The sequence below is a fragment of the Salmo salar genome, chromosome 08 (genome assembly GCF_965601325.2).
Source record: "Salmo salar chromosome 08, fSalSal1, whole genome shotgun sequence".
Taxonomy (NCBI): domain Eukaryota; kingdom Metazoa; phylum Chordata; class Actinopteri; order Salmoniformes; family Salmonidae; genus Salmo; species Salmo salar.
In genome coordinates this window covers 1,662,501-1,672,500 of record NC_138298.1, presented here as the reverse complement: position 1 = coordinate 1,672,500, position 10,000 = coordinate 1,662,501, and the positions used below count along the sequence as shown (strand labels likewise).

The 10,000-nt window shown below is 42.5% G+C and overlaps 25 non-coding genes across 25 annotated transcripts in view; all 25 read right to left on the bottom strand.

Annotated features, from left to right (window-relative positions):
* Positions 1-238: 238 nt before the first annotated feature.
* Positions 239-357, bottom strand: LOC145885007 (5S ribosomal RNA). Its single transcript, XR_014396587.1, has one exon. It is a non-coding gene; the product is annotated as a 5S ribosomal RNA (ribosomal RNA).
* A 409-nt stretch (positions 358-766) lies between these two features.
* On the bottom strand, positions 767-885 carry LOC145854047 (5S ribosomal RNA). Its single transcript, XR_014374932.1, has one exon. It is a non-coding gene; the product is annotated as a 5S ribosomal RNA (ribosomal RNA).
* A 139-nt stretch (positions 886-1,024) lies between these two features.
* On the bottom strand, positions 1,025-1,143 carry LOC145850830 (5S ribosomal RNA). Its single transcript, XR_014372678.1, has one exon. It is a non-coding gene; the product is annotated as a 5S ribosomal RNA (ribosomal RNA).
* Positions 1,144-1,282: 139 nt separating this feature from the next.
* LOC145883115 (5S ribosomal RNA) lies at positions 1,283-1,401 on the bottom strand. The gene has a single exon (XR_014394688.1). It is a non-coding gene; the product is annotated as a 5S ribosomal RNA (ribosomal RNA).
* A 409-nt stretch (positions 1,402-1,810) lies between these two features.
* LOC145852290 (5S ribosomal RNA) lies at positions 1,811-1,929 on the bottom strand. The gene has a single exon (XR_014374144.1). It is a non-coding gene; the product is annotated as a 5S ribosomal RNA (ribosomal RNA).
* Positions 1,930-2,338: 409 nt separating this feature from the next.
* On the bottom strand, positions 2,339-2,457 carry LOC145854036 (5S ribosomal RNA). Its single transcript, XR_014374921.1, has one exon. It is a non-coding gene; the product is annotated as a 5S ribosomal RNA (ribosomal RNA).
* Positions 2,458-2,596: 139 nt separating this feature from the next.
* LOC145886201 (5S ribosomal RNA) lies at positions 2,597-2,715 on the bottom strand. Its single transcript, XR_014397785.1, has one exon. It is a non-coding gene; the product is annotated as a 5S ribosomal RNA (ribosomal RNA).
* A 409-nt stretch (positions 2,716-3,124) lies between these two features.
* LOC145885006 (5S ribosomal RNA) lies at positions 3,125-3,243 on the bottom strand. The gene has a single exon (XR_014396586.1). It is a non-coding gene; the product is annotated as a 5S ribosomal RNA (ribosomal RNA).
* A 409-nt stretch (positions 3,244-3,652) lies between these two features.
* LOC145854025 (5S ribosomal RNA) lies at positions 3,653-3,771 on the bottom strand. The gene has a single exon (XR_014374910.1). It is a non-coding gene; the product is annotated as a 5S ribosomal RNA (ribosomal RNA).
* A 139-nt stretch (positions 3,772-3,910) lies between these two features.
* LOC145850829 (5S ribosomal RNA) lies at positions 3,911-4,029 on the bottom strand. Its single transcript, XR_014372677.1, has one exon. It is a non-coding gene; the product is annotated as a 5S ribosomal RNA (ribosomal RNA).
* A 139-nt stretch (positions 4,030-4,168) lies between these two features.
* LOC145883114 (5S ribosomal RNA) lies at positions 4,169-4,287 on the bottom strand. The gene has a single exon (XR_014394687.1). It is a non-coding gene; the product is annotated as a 5S ribosomal RNA (ribosomal RNA).
* A 409-nt stretch (positions 4,288-4,696) lies between these two features.
* Positions 4,697-4,815, bottom strand: LOC145852289 (5S ribosomal RNA). Its single transcript, XR_014374143.1, has one exon. It is a non-coding gene; the product is annotated as a 5S ribosomal RNA (ribosomal RNA).
* Positions 4,816-5,224: 409 nt separating this feature from the next.
* On the bottom strand, positions 5,225-5,343 carry LOC145854014 (5S ribosomal RNA). The gene has a single exon (XR_014374899.1). It is a non-coding gene; the product is annotated as a 5S ribosomal RNA (ribosomal RNA).
* A 139-nt stretch (positions 5,344-5,482) lies between these two features.
* On the bottom strand, positions 5,483-5,601 carry LOC145881792 (5S ribosomal RNA). Its single transcript, XR_014393362.1, has one exon. It is a non-coding gene; the product is annotated as a 5S ribosomal RNA (ribosomal RNA).
* A 409-nt stretch (positions 5,602-6,010) lies between these two features.
* On the bottom strand, positions 6,011-6,129 carry LOC145885100 (5S ribosomal RNA). The gene has a single exon (XR_014396680.1). It is a non-coding gene; the product is annotated as a 5S ribosomal RNA (ribosomal RNA).
* A 409-nt stretch (positions 6,130-6,538) lies between these two features.
* Positions 6,539-6,657, bottom strand: LOC145854003 (5S ribosomal RNA). The gene has a single exon (XR_014374888.1). It is a non-coding gene; the product is annotated as a 5S ribosomal RNA (ribosomal RNA).
* A 139-nt stretch (positions 6,658-6,796) lies between these two features.
* LOC145886507 (5S ribosomal RNA) lies at positions 6,797-6,915 on the bottom strand. The gene has a single exon (XR_014398092.1). It is a non-coding gene; the product is annotated as a 5S ribosomal RNA (ribosomal RNA).
* Positions 6,916-7,324: 409 nt separating this feature from the next.
* LOC145885099 (5S ribosomal RNA) lies at positions 7,325-7,443 on the bottom strand. Its single transcript, XR_014396679.1, has one exon. It is a non-coding gene; the product is annotated as a 5S ribosomal RNA (ribosomal RNA).
* Positions 7,444-7,852: 409 nt separating this feature from the next.
* Positions 7,853-7,971, bottom strand: LOC145853992 (5S ribosomal RNA). Its single transcript, XR_014374877.1, has one exon. It is a non-coding gene; the product is annotated as a 5S ribosomal RNA (ribosomal RNA).
* Positions 7,972-8,110: 139 nt separating this feature from the next.
* LOC145886506 (5S ribosomal RNA) lies at positions 8,111-8,229 on the bottom strand. The gene has a single exon (XR_014398091.1). It is a non-coding gene; the product is annotated as a 5S ribosomal RNA (ribosomal RNA).
* A 139-nt stretch (positions 8,230-8,368) lies between these two features.
* LOC145854373 (5S ribosomal RNA) lies at positions 8,369-8,487 on the bottom strand. Its single transcript, XR_014375258.1, has one exon. It is a non-coding gene; the product is annotated as a 5S ribosomal RNA (ribosomal RNA).
* A 409-nt stretch (positions 8,488-8,896) lies between these two features.
* Positions 8,897-9,015, bottom strand: LOC145882924 (5S ribosomal RNA). The gene has a single exon (XR_014394496.1). It is a non-coding gene; the product is annotated as a 5S ribosomal RNA (ribosomal RNA).
* Positions 9,016-9,154: 139 nt separating this feature from the next.
* Positions 9,155-9,273, bottom strand: LOC145881894 (5S ribosomal RNA). The gene has a single exon (XR_014393462.1). It is a non-coding gene; the product is annotated as a 5S ribosomal RNA (ribosomal RNA).
* Positions 9,274-9,412: 139 nt separating this feature from the next.
* LOC145882854 (5S ribosomal RNA) lies at positions 9,413-9,531 on the bottom strand. The gene has a single exon (XR_014394424.1). It is a non-coding gene; the product is annotated as a 5S ribosomal RNA (ribosomal RNA).
* Positions 9,532-9,940: 409 nt separating this feature from the next.
* The window catches only part of LOC145882542 (5S ribosomal RNA), a 119-nt gene continuing 59 nt past the window's right edge, over positions 9,941-10,000 (bottom strand). The window contains exon 1 of the ribosomal RNA XR_014394110.1: positions 9,941-10,000. This exon is cut by the window's right edge and continues 59 nt beyond it. This is a non-coding gene — a ribosomal RNA (5S ribosomal RNA).

The window sequence follows — 10,000 nt, the reverse complement described above, 5'->3', positions numbered from 1 at the left end:
CTTTATTTCCTTTCATCATTTGAACAGGGCAAAGGAGCACAAAGCACACACAAGCTGCATTCAGCAACAATATTCTTGTTTGTCTTATAAATACAAGGCAGATGCTAATTGAAAACACAAGGAAATTTGATCCTATTAAAAAGGCAGGAAGCTGCATTTAGTCAATTCATCATTAAATGCTTACTACAAGGCAGTGTTGCTGATGAAATAGTGCAGGGGCACACCCTCGTGGACAAAATGCTTACAGCACCTGGTATTCCCAGGCGGTCTCCCATCCAAGTACTAACCAGGCCCGACCCTGCTTAGCTTCCGAGATCAGACGAGATCGGGCGTACCGAGGCTGGTATGGCCGTAAGCGAGAAACAATCTCTTGCTACAACATATATAGTCAAAGTGAGTGTGATAAACAGACATTGCATTTTCACCAATTAGATAAGCAGCTTGAACTTTGTGTCACTGAAAAAGTAGAAGAAATTACAAACACTGTTCCCATCACTTTTTAGCACAGGTAGTTGGATAAAATACAAACTTTATTTCCTTTCATCATTTGAACAGGGCAAAGGAGCACAAAGCACACACAAGCTGCATTCAGCAACAATATTCTTGTTTGTCTTATAAATACAAGGCAGATGCTAATTGAAAACACAAGGAAATTTGATCCTATTAAAAAGGCAGGAAGCTGCATTTAGTCAATTCATCATTAAATGCTTACTACAATGCAGTGTTGCTGATGAAATAGTGCAGGGGCACACCCTCGTGGACAAAATGCTTACAGCACCTGGTATTCCCAGGCGGTCTCCCATCCAAGTACTAACCAGGCCCGACCCTGCTTAGCTTCCGAGATCAGACGAGATCGGGCGTACCCAGGATGGTATGGCCGTAAGCGAGAAAAAATCTCTTGCTACAACATATATAGTCAAAGTGAGTCTGATAAAACAGATATTTAGTCAATTCATCATTAAATGCTTAATACAAGGCAGTGTTGCTGATGAAATAGTGCAAGAGCACCCCCTCGTGGACAAAATGCTTACAGCACCTGGTATTCCCAGGCGGTCTCCCATCCAAGTACTAACCAGGCCAGACCCTGCTTTGCTTCCGAGATCAGACGAGATCGGGCGTACCCAGGCTGGTATGGCCGTAAGCGAGAAACAATCTCTTGCTACAACATATATAGTCAAAGTGAGTCTGATAAAACAGATATTTAGTCAATTCATCATTAAATGCTTAATACAAGGCAGTGTTGCTGATGAAATAGTGCAAGAGCACCCCCTCGTGGACAAAATGCTTACAGCACCTGGTATTCCCAGGCGGTCTCCCATCCAAGTACTAACCAGGCCCGACCCTGCTTAGCTTCCGAGATCAGACGAGATCGGGCGTACCCAGGCTGGTATGGCCGTAAGTGAGAAACAATCTCTTGCTACAACATATATAGTCAAAATGAGTCTGATAAACAGACATTGCATTTTCACCAATTAGATAAGCAGCTTGAACTTTGTGTCACTGAAAAAGTAGAAGAAATTATAAACACTGTTCCCATCACTTTTTAGCACAGGTAGTTGGATAAAATACAAACTTTATTTCCTTCCATCATTTGAACAGGGCAAAGGAGCACAAAGCACACACAAGCTGCATTCAGCAACAATATTCTTGTTTGTCTTATAAATACAAGGCAGATGCTAATTGAAAACACAAGGAAATTTGATCCTATTAAAAAGGCAGGAAGCTGCATTTAGTCAATTCATCATTAAATGCTTACTACAAGGCAGTGTTGCTGATGAAATAGTGCAGGGGCACACCCTCGTGGACAAAATGCTTACAGCACCTGGTATTCCCAGGCGGTCTCCCATCCAAGTACAAACCAGGCCCGACCCTGCTTCGCTTCCGAAATCAGACGAGATCGGGCGTACCCAGGCTGGTATGGCCGTATGCGAGAAACAATCTATTGCTACAACATATATAGTCAAAGTGAGTGTGATAAACAGACATTGCATTTTCACCAATTAGATAAGCAGCTTGAACTTTGTGTCACTGAAAAAGTAGAAGAAATTACAAACACTGTTCCCATCACTTTTTAGCACAGGTAGTTGGATAAAATACAAACTTTATTTCCTTTCATCATTTGAACAGTGCAAAGGAGCACAAAGCACACACAAGCTGCATTCAGCAACAATATTCTTGTTTGTCTTATAAATACAAGGCAGATGCTAATTGAAAACACAAGGAAATTTGATCCTATTAAAAAGGCAGGAAGCTGCATTTAGTCAATTCATCATTAAATGCTTACTACAAGGCAGTGTTGCTGATGAAATAGTGCAGAGGCACACCCTCGTGGACAAAATGCTTACAGCACCTGGTATTCCCAGGCGGTCTCCCATCCAAGTACTAACCAGGCCCGACCCTGCTTAGCTTCCGAGATCAGACGAGATCGGGCGTACCCAGGATGGTATGGCCGTAAGCGAGAAACAATCTCTTGCTACAACATATATAGTCAAAGTGAGTCTGATAAAACAGACATTTAGTCAATTCATCATTAAATGCTTAATACAAGGCAGTGTTGCTGATGAAATAGTGCAAGAGCACCCCCTCGTGGACAAAATGCTTACAGCACCTGGTATTCCCAGGCGGTCTCCCATCCAAGTACTAACCAGGCCCGACCCTGCTTCGCTTCCAAGATCAGACGAGATCGGGCGTACCCAGGCTGGTATGGCCGTAAGCGAGAAACAATCTCTTGCTACAACATATATAGTCAAAGTGAGTGTGATAAACAGACATTGAACTTTCACCAATTAGATAAGCAGCTTGAACTTTGTGTCACTGAAAAAGTAGAAGAAATTACAAACACTGTTCCCATCACTTTTTAGCACAGGTAGTTGGATAAAATACAAACTTTATTTCCTTTCATCATTTGAACAGGGCAAAGGAGCACAAAGCACACACAAGCTGCATTCAGCAACAATATTCTTGTTTGTCTTATAAATACAAGGCAGATGCTAATTGAAAACACAAGGAAATTTGATCCTATTAAAAAGGCAGGAAGCTGCATTTAGTCAATTCATCATTAAATGCTTACTACAAGGCAGTGTTGCTGATGAAATAGTGCAGGGGCACACCCTCGTGGACAAAATGCTTACAGCACCTGGTATTCCCAGGCGGTCTCCCATCCAAGTACTAACCAGGCCCGACCCTGCTTAGCTTCCGAGATCAGACGAGATCGGGCGTACCGAGGCTGGTATGGCCGTAAGCGAGAAACAATCTCTTGCTACAACATATATAGTCAAAGTGAGTGTGATAAACAGACATTGCATTTTCACCAATTAGATAAGCAGCTTGAACTTTGTGTCACTGAAAAAGTAGAAGAAATTACAAACACTGTTCCCATCACTTTTTAGCACAGGTAGTTGGATAAAATACAAACTTTATTTCCTTTCATCATTTGAACAGGGCAAAGGAGCACAAAGCACACACAAGCTGCATTCAGCAACAATATTCTTGTTTGTCTTATAAATACAAGGCAGATGCTAATTGAAAACACAAGGAAATTTGATCCTATTAAAAAGGCAGGAAGCTGCATTTAGTCAATTCATCATTAAATGCTTACTACAAGGCAGTGTTGCTGATGAAATAGTGCAGGGGCACACCCTCGTGGACAAAATGCTTACAGCACCTGGTATTCCCAGGCGGTCTCCCATCCAAGTACTAACCAGGCCCGACCCTGCTTAGCTTCCGAGATCAGACGAGATCGGGCGTACCCAGGATGGTATGGCCGTAAGCGAGAAAAAATCTCTTGCTACAACATATATAGTCAAAGTGAGTCTGATAAAACAGATATTTAGTCAATTCATCATTAAATGCTTAATACAAGGCAGTGTTGCTGATGAAATAGTGCAAGAGCACCCCCTCGTGGACAAAATGCTTACAGCACCTGGTATTCCCAGGCGGTCTCCCATCCAAGTACTAACCAGGCCAGACCCTGCTTTGCTTCCGAGATCAGACGAGATCGGGCGTACCCAGGCTGGTATGGCCGTAAGCGAGAAACAATCTCTTGCTACAACATATATAGTCAAAGTGAGTCTGATAAAACAGATATTTAGTCAATTCATCATTAAATGCTTAATACAAGGCAGTGTTGCTGATGAAATAGTGCAAGAGCACCCCCTCGTGGACAAAATGCTTACAGCACCTGGTATTCCCAGGCGGTCTCCCATCCAAGTACTAACCAGGCCCGACCCTGCTTAGCTTCCGAGATCAGACGAGATCGGGCGTACCCAGGCTGGTATGGCCGTAAGTGAGAAACAATCTCTTGCTACAACATATATAGTCAAAATGAGTCTGATAAACAGACATTGCATTTTCACCAATTAGATAAGCAGCTTGAACTTTGTGTCACTGAAAAAGTAGAAGAAATTATAAACACTGTTCCCATCACTTTTTAGCACAGGTAGTTGGATAAAATACAAACTTTATTTCCTTCCATCATTTGAACAGGGCAAAGGAGCACAAAGCACACACAAGCTGCATTCAGCAACAATATTCTTGTTTGTCTTATAAATACAAGGCAGATGCTAATTGAAAACACAAGGAAATTTGATCCTATTAAAAAGGCAGGAAGCTGCATTTAGTCAATTCATCATTAAATGCTTACTACAAGGCAGTGTTGCTGATGAAATAGTGCAGGGGCACACCCTCGTGGACAAAATGCTTACAGCACCTGGTATTCCCAGGCGGTCTCCCATCCAAGTACAAACCAGGCCCGACCCTGCTTCGCTTCCGAAATCAGACGAGATCGGGCGTACCCAGGCTGGTATGGCCGTATGCGAGAAACAATCTATTGCTACAACATATATAGTCAAAGTGAGTGTGATAAACAGACATTGCATTTTCACCAATTAGATAAGCAGCTTGAACTTTGTGTCACTGAAAAAGTAGAAGAAATTACAAACACTGTTCCCATCACTTTTTAGCACAGGTAGTTGGATAAAATACAAACTTTATTTCCTTTCATCATTTGAACAGGGCAAAGGAGCACAAAGCACACACAAGCTGCATTCAGCAACAATATTCTTGTTTGTCTTATAAATACAAGGCAGATGCTAATTGAAAACACAAGGAAATTTGATCCTATTAAAAAGGCAGGAAGCTGCATTTAGTCAATTCATCATTAAATGCTTACTACAAGGCAGTGTTGCTGATGAAATAGTGCAGAGGCACACCCTCGTGGACAAAATGCTTACAGCACCTGGTATTCCCAGGCGGTCTCCCATCCAAGTACTAACCAGGCCCGACCCTGCTTAGCTTCCGAGATCAGACGAGATCGGGCGTACCCAGGATGGTATGGCCGTAAGCGAGAAACAATCTCTTGCTACAACATATATAGTCAAAGTGAGTCTGATAAAACAGACATTTAGTCAATTCATCATTAAATGCTTAATACAAGGCAGTGTTGCTGATGAAATAGTGCAAGAGCACCCCCTCGTGGACAAAATGCTTACAGCACCTGGTATTCCCAGGCGGTCTCCCATCCAAGTACTAACCAGGCCCGACCCTGCTTAGCTTCCGAGATCAGACGAGATCGGGGGTACCCAGGCTGGTATGGCCGTAAGCGAGAAACAATCTCTTGCTACAACATATATAGTCAAAGTGAGTGTGATAAACAGACATTGCATTTTCACCAATTAGATAAGCAGCTTGAACTTTGTGTTACTGAAAAAGTAGAAGAAATTACAAACACTGTTCCCATCACTTTTTAGCACAGGTAGTTGGATAAAATACAAACTTTATTTCCTTTCATCATTTGAACAGGGCAAAGGAGCACAAAGCACACACAAGCTGCATTCAGCAACAATATTCTTGTTTGTCTTATAAATACAAGGCAGATGCTAATTGAAAGCACAAGGAAATTTGATCCTATTAAAAAGGCAGGAAGCTGCATTTAGTCAATTCATCATTAAATGCTTACTACAAGGCAGTGTTGCTGATGAAATAGTGCAGGGGCACACCCTCGTGGACAAAATACTTACAGCACCTGGTATTCCCAGGCGGTCTCCCATCCAAGTACTAACCAGGCCCGACCCTGCTTCGCTTCCGAGATCAGACGAGATCGGGCGTACCCAGGCTGGTATGGCCGTAAGCGAGAAACAATCTCTTGCTACAACATATATAGTCAAAGTGAGTGTGATAAACAGACATTGCATTTTCACCAATTAGATAAGCAGCTTGAACTTTGTGTCACTGAAAAAGTAGAAGAAATTACAAACACTGTTCCCATCACTTTTTAGCACAGGTAGTTGGATAAAATACAAACTTTATTTCCTTTCATCATTTGAACAGGGCAAAGGAGCACAAAGCACACACAAGCTGCATTCAGCAACAATATTCTTGTTTGTCTTATAAATACAAGGCAGATGCTAATTGAAAACACAAGGAAATTTGATCCTATTAAAAAGGCAGGAAGCTGCATTTAGTCAATTCATCATTAAATGCTTACTACAAGGCAGTGTTGCTGATGAAATAGTGCAGAGGCACACCCTCGTGGACAAAATGCTTACAGCACCTGGTATTCCCAGGCGGTCTCCCATCCAAGTACTAACCAGGCCCGACCCTGCTTAGCTTCCGAGATCAGACGAGATCGGGCGTACCCAGGATGGTATGGCCGTAAGCGAGAAGCAATCTCTTGCTACAACATATATAGTCAAAGTGAGTCTGATAAAACAGATATTTAGTCAATTCATCATTAAATGCTTAATACAAGGCAGTGTTGCTGATGAAATAGTGCAAGAGCACCCCCTCGTGGACAAAATGCTTACAGCACCTGGTATTCCCAGGCGGTCTCACATCCAAGTACTAACCAGGCCCGACCCTGCTTAGCTTCCGAGATCAGACGAGATCGGGCGTACCCAGGCTGGTATGGCCGTAAGCGAGAAACAATCTCTTGCTACAACATATATAGTCAAAGTGAGTGTGATAAACAGACATTGCATTTTCACCAATTAGATAAGCAGCTTGAACTTTGTGTCACTGAAAAAGTAGAAGAAATTACAAACACTGTTCCCATCACTTTTTAGCACAGGTAGTTGGATAAAATACAAACTTTATTTCCTTTCATCATTTGAACAGGGCAAAGGAGCACAAAGCACACACAAGCTGCATTCAGCAACAATATTCTTGTTTGTCTTATAAATACAAGGCAGATGCTAATTGAAAACACAAGGAAATTTGATCCTATTAAAAAGGCAGGAAGCTGCATTTAGTCAATTCATCATTAAATGCTTACTACAAGGCAGTGTTGCTGATGAAATAGTGCAGGGGCACACCCTCGTGGACAAAATACTTACAGCACCTGGTATTCCCAGGCGGTCTCCCATCCAAGTACTAACCAGGCCCGACCCTGCTTCGCTTCCGAGATCAGACGAGATCGGGCGTACCCAGGCTGGTATGGCCGTAAGCGAGAAACAATCTCTTGCTACAACATATATAGTCAAAGTGAGTGTGATAAACAGACATTGCATTTTCACCAATTAGATAAGCAGCTTGAACTTTGTGTCACTGAAAAAGTAGAAGAAATTACAAACACTGTTCCCATCACTTTTTAGCACAGGTAGTTGGATAAAATACAAACTTTATTTCCTTTCATCATTTGAACAGGGCAAAGGAGCACAAAGCACACACAAGCTGCATTCAGCAACAATATTCTTGTTTGTCTTATAAATACAAGGCAGATGCTAATTGAAAACACAAGGAAATTTGATCCTATTAAAAAGGCAGGAAGCTGCATTTAGTCAATTCATCATTAAATGCTTACTACAAGGCAGTGTTGCTGATGAAATAGTGCAGAGGCACACCCTCGTGGACAAAATGCTTACAGCACCTGGTATTCCCAGGCGGTCTCCCATCCAAGTACTAACCAGGCCCGACCCTGCTTAGCTTCCGAGATCAGACGAGATCGGGCGTACCCAGGATGGTATGGCCGTAAGCGAGAAGCAATCTCTTGCTACAACATATATAGTCAAAGTGAGTCTGATAAAACAGATATTTAGTCAATTCATCATTAAATGCTTAATACAAGGCAGTGTTGCTGATGAAATAGTGCAAGAGCACCCCCTCGTGGACAAAATGCTTACAGCACCTGGTATTCCCAGGCGGTCTCACATCCAAGTACTAACCAGGCCCGACCCTGCTTAGCTTCCGAGATCAGACGAGATCGGGCGTACCCAGGCTGGTATGGCCGTAAGCGAGAAACAATCTCTTGCTACAACATATATAGTCAAAGTGAGTCTGATAAAACAGATATTTAGTCAATTCATCATTAAATGCTTAATACAAGGCAGTGTTGCTGATGAAATAGTGCAAGAGCACCCCCTCGTGGACAAAATGCTTACAGCACCTGGTATTCCCAGGCGGTCTCCCATCCAAGTACTAACCAGGCCCGACCCTGCTTAGCTTCCGAGATCAGACGAGATCGGGCGTACCCAGGCTGGTATGGCCGTAAGCGAGAAACAATCTCTTGCTACAACATATATAGTCAAAATGAGTCTGATAAACAGACATTGCATTTTCACCAATTAGATAAGCAGCTTGAACTTTGTGTCACTGAAAAAGTAGAAGAAATTATAAACACTGTTCCCATCACTTTTTAGCACAGGTAGTTGGATAAAATACAAACTTTATTTCCTTTCATCATTTGAACAGGGCAAAGGAGCACAAAGCACACACAAGCTGCATTCAGCAACAATATTCTTGTTTGTCTTATAAATACAAGGCAGATGCTAATTGAAAACACAAGGAAATTTGATCCTATTAAAAAGGCAGGAAGCTGCATTTAGTCAATTCATCATTAAATGCTTACTACAAGGCAGTGTTGCTGATGAAATAGTGCAGGGGCACACCCTCGTGGACAAAATGTTTACAGCACCTGGTATTCCCAGGCGGTCTCCCATCCAAGTACTAACCAGGCCCGACCCTGCTTCGCTTCCGAGATCAGACGAGATCGGGCGTACCCAGGATGGTATGGCCGTAAGCAAGAAACAATCTCTTGCTACAACATATATAGTCAAAGTGAGTCTGATAAAACAGATATTTAGTCAATTCATCATTAAATGCTTAATACAAGGCAGTGTTGCTGATGAAATAGTGCAAGAGCACCCCCTCGTGGACAAAATGCTTACAGCACCTGGTATTCCCAGGCGGTCTCCCATCCAAGTACTAACCAGGCCCGACCCTGCTTAGCTTCCGAGGTCAGACGAGATCGGGCGTACCCAGGCTGGTATGGCCGTAAGCGAGAAACAATCTCTTGCTACAACATATATAGTCAAAGTGAGTCTGATAAAACAGATATTTAGTCAATTCATCATTAAATGCTTAATACAAGGCAGTGTTGCTGATGAAATAGTGCAAGAGCACCCCCTCGTGGACAAAATGCTTACAGCACCTGGTATTCCCAGGCGGTCTCCCATCCAAGTACTAACCAGGCCCGACCCTGCTTAGCTTCCGAGATCAGACGAGATCAGGCGTACCCAGGCTGGTATGGCCGTAAGCGAGAAACAATCTCTTGCTACAACATATATAGTCAAAATGAGTCTGATAAACAGACATTGCATTTTCACCAATTAGATAAGCAGCTTGAACTTTGTGTCACTGAAAAAGTAGAAGAAATTATAAACACTGTTCCCATCACTTTTTAGCACAGGTAGTTGGATAAAATACAAACTTTATTTCCTTTCATCATTTGAACAGGGCAAAGGAGCACAAAGCACACACAAGCTGCATTCAGCAACAATATTCTTGTTTGTCTTATAAATACAAGGCAGATGCTAATTGAAAACACAAGGAAATTTGATCCTATTAAAAAGGCAGGAAGCTGCATTTAGTCAATTCATCATTAAATGCTTACTACAAGGCAGTGTTGCTGATGAAATAGTGCAGGGGCACACCCTCGTGGACAAAATGCTTACAGCACCTGGTATTCCCAGGCGGTCTCCCATCCAAGTACTAACCAGGCCCGACC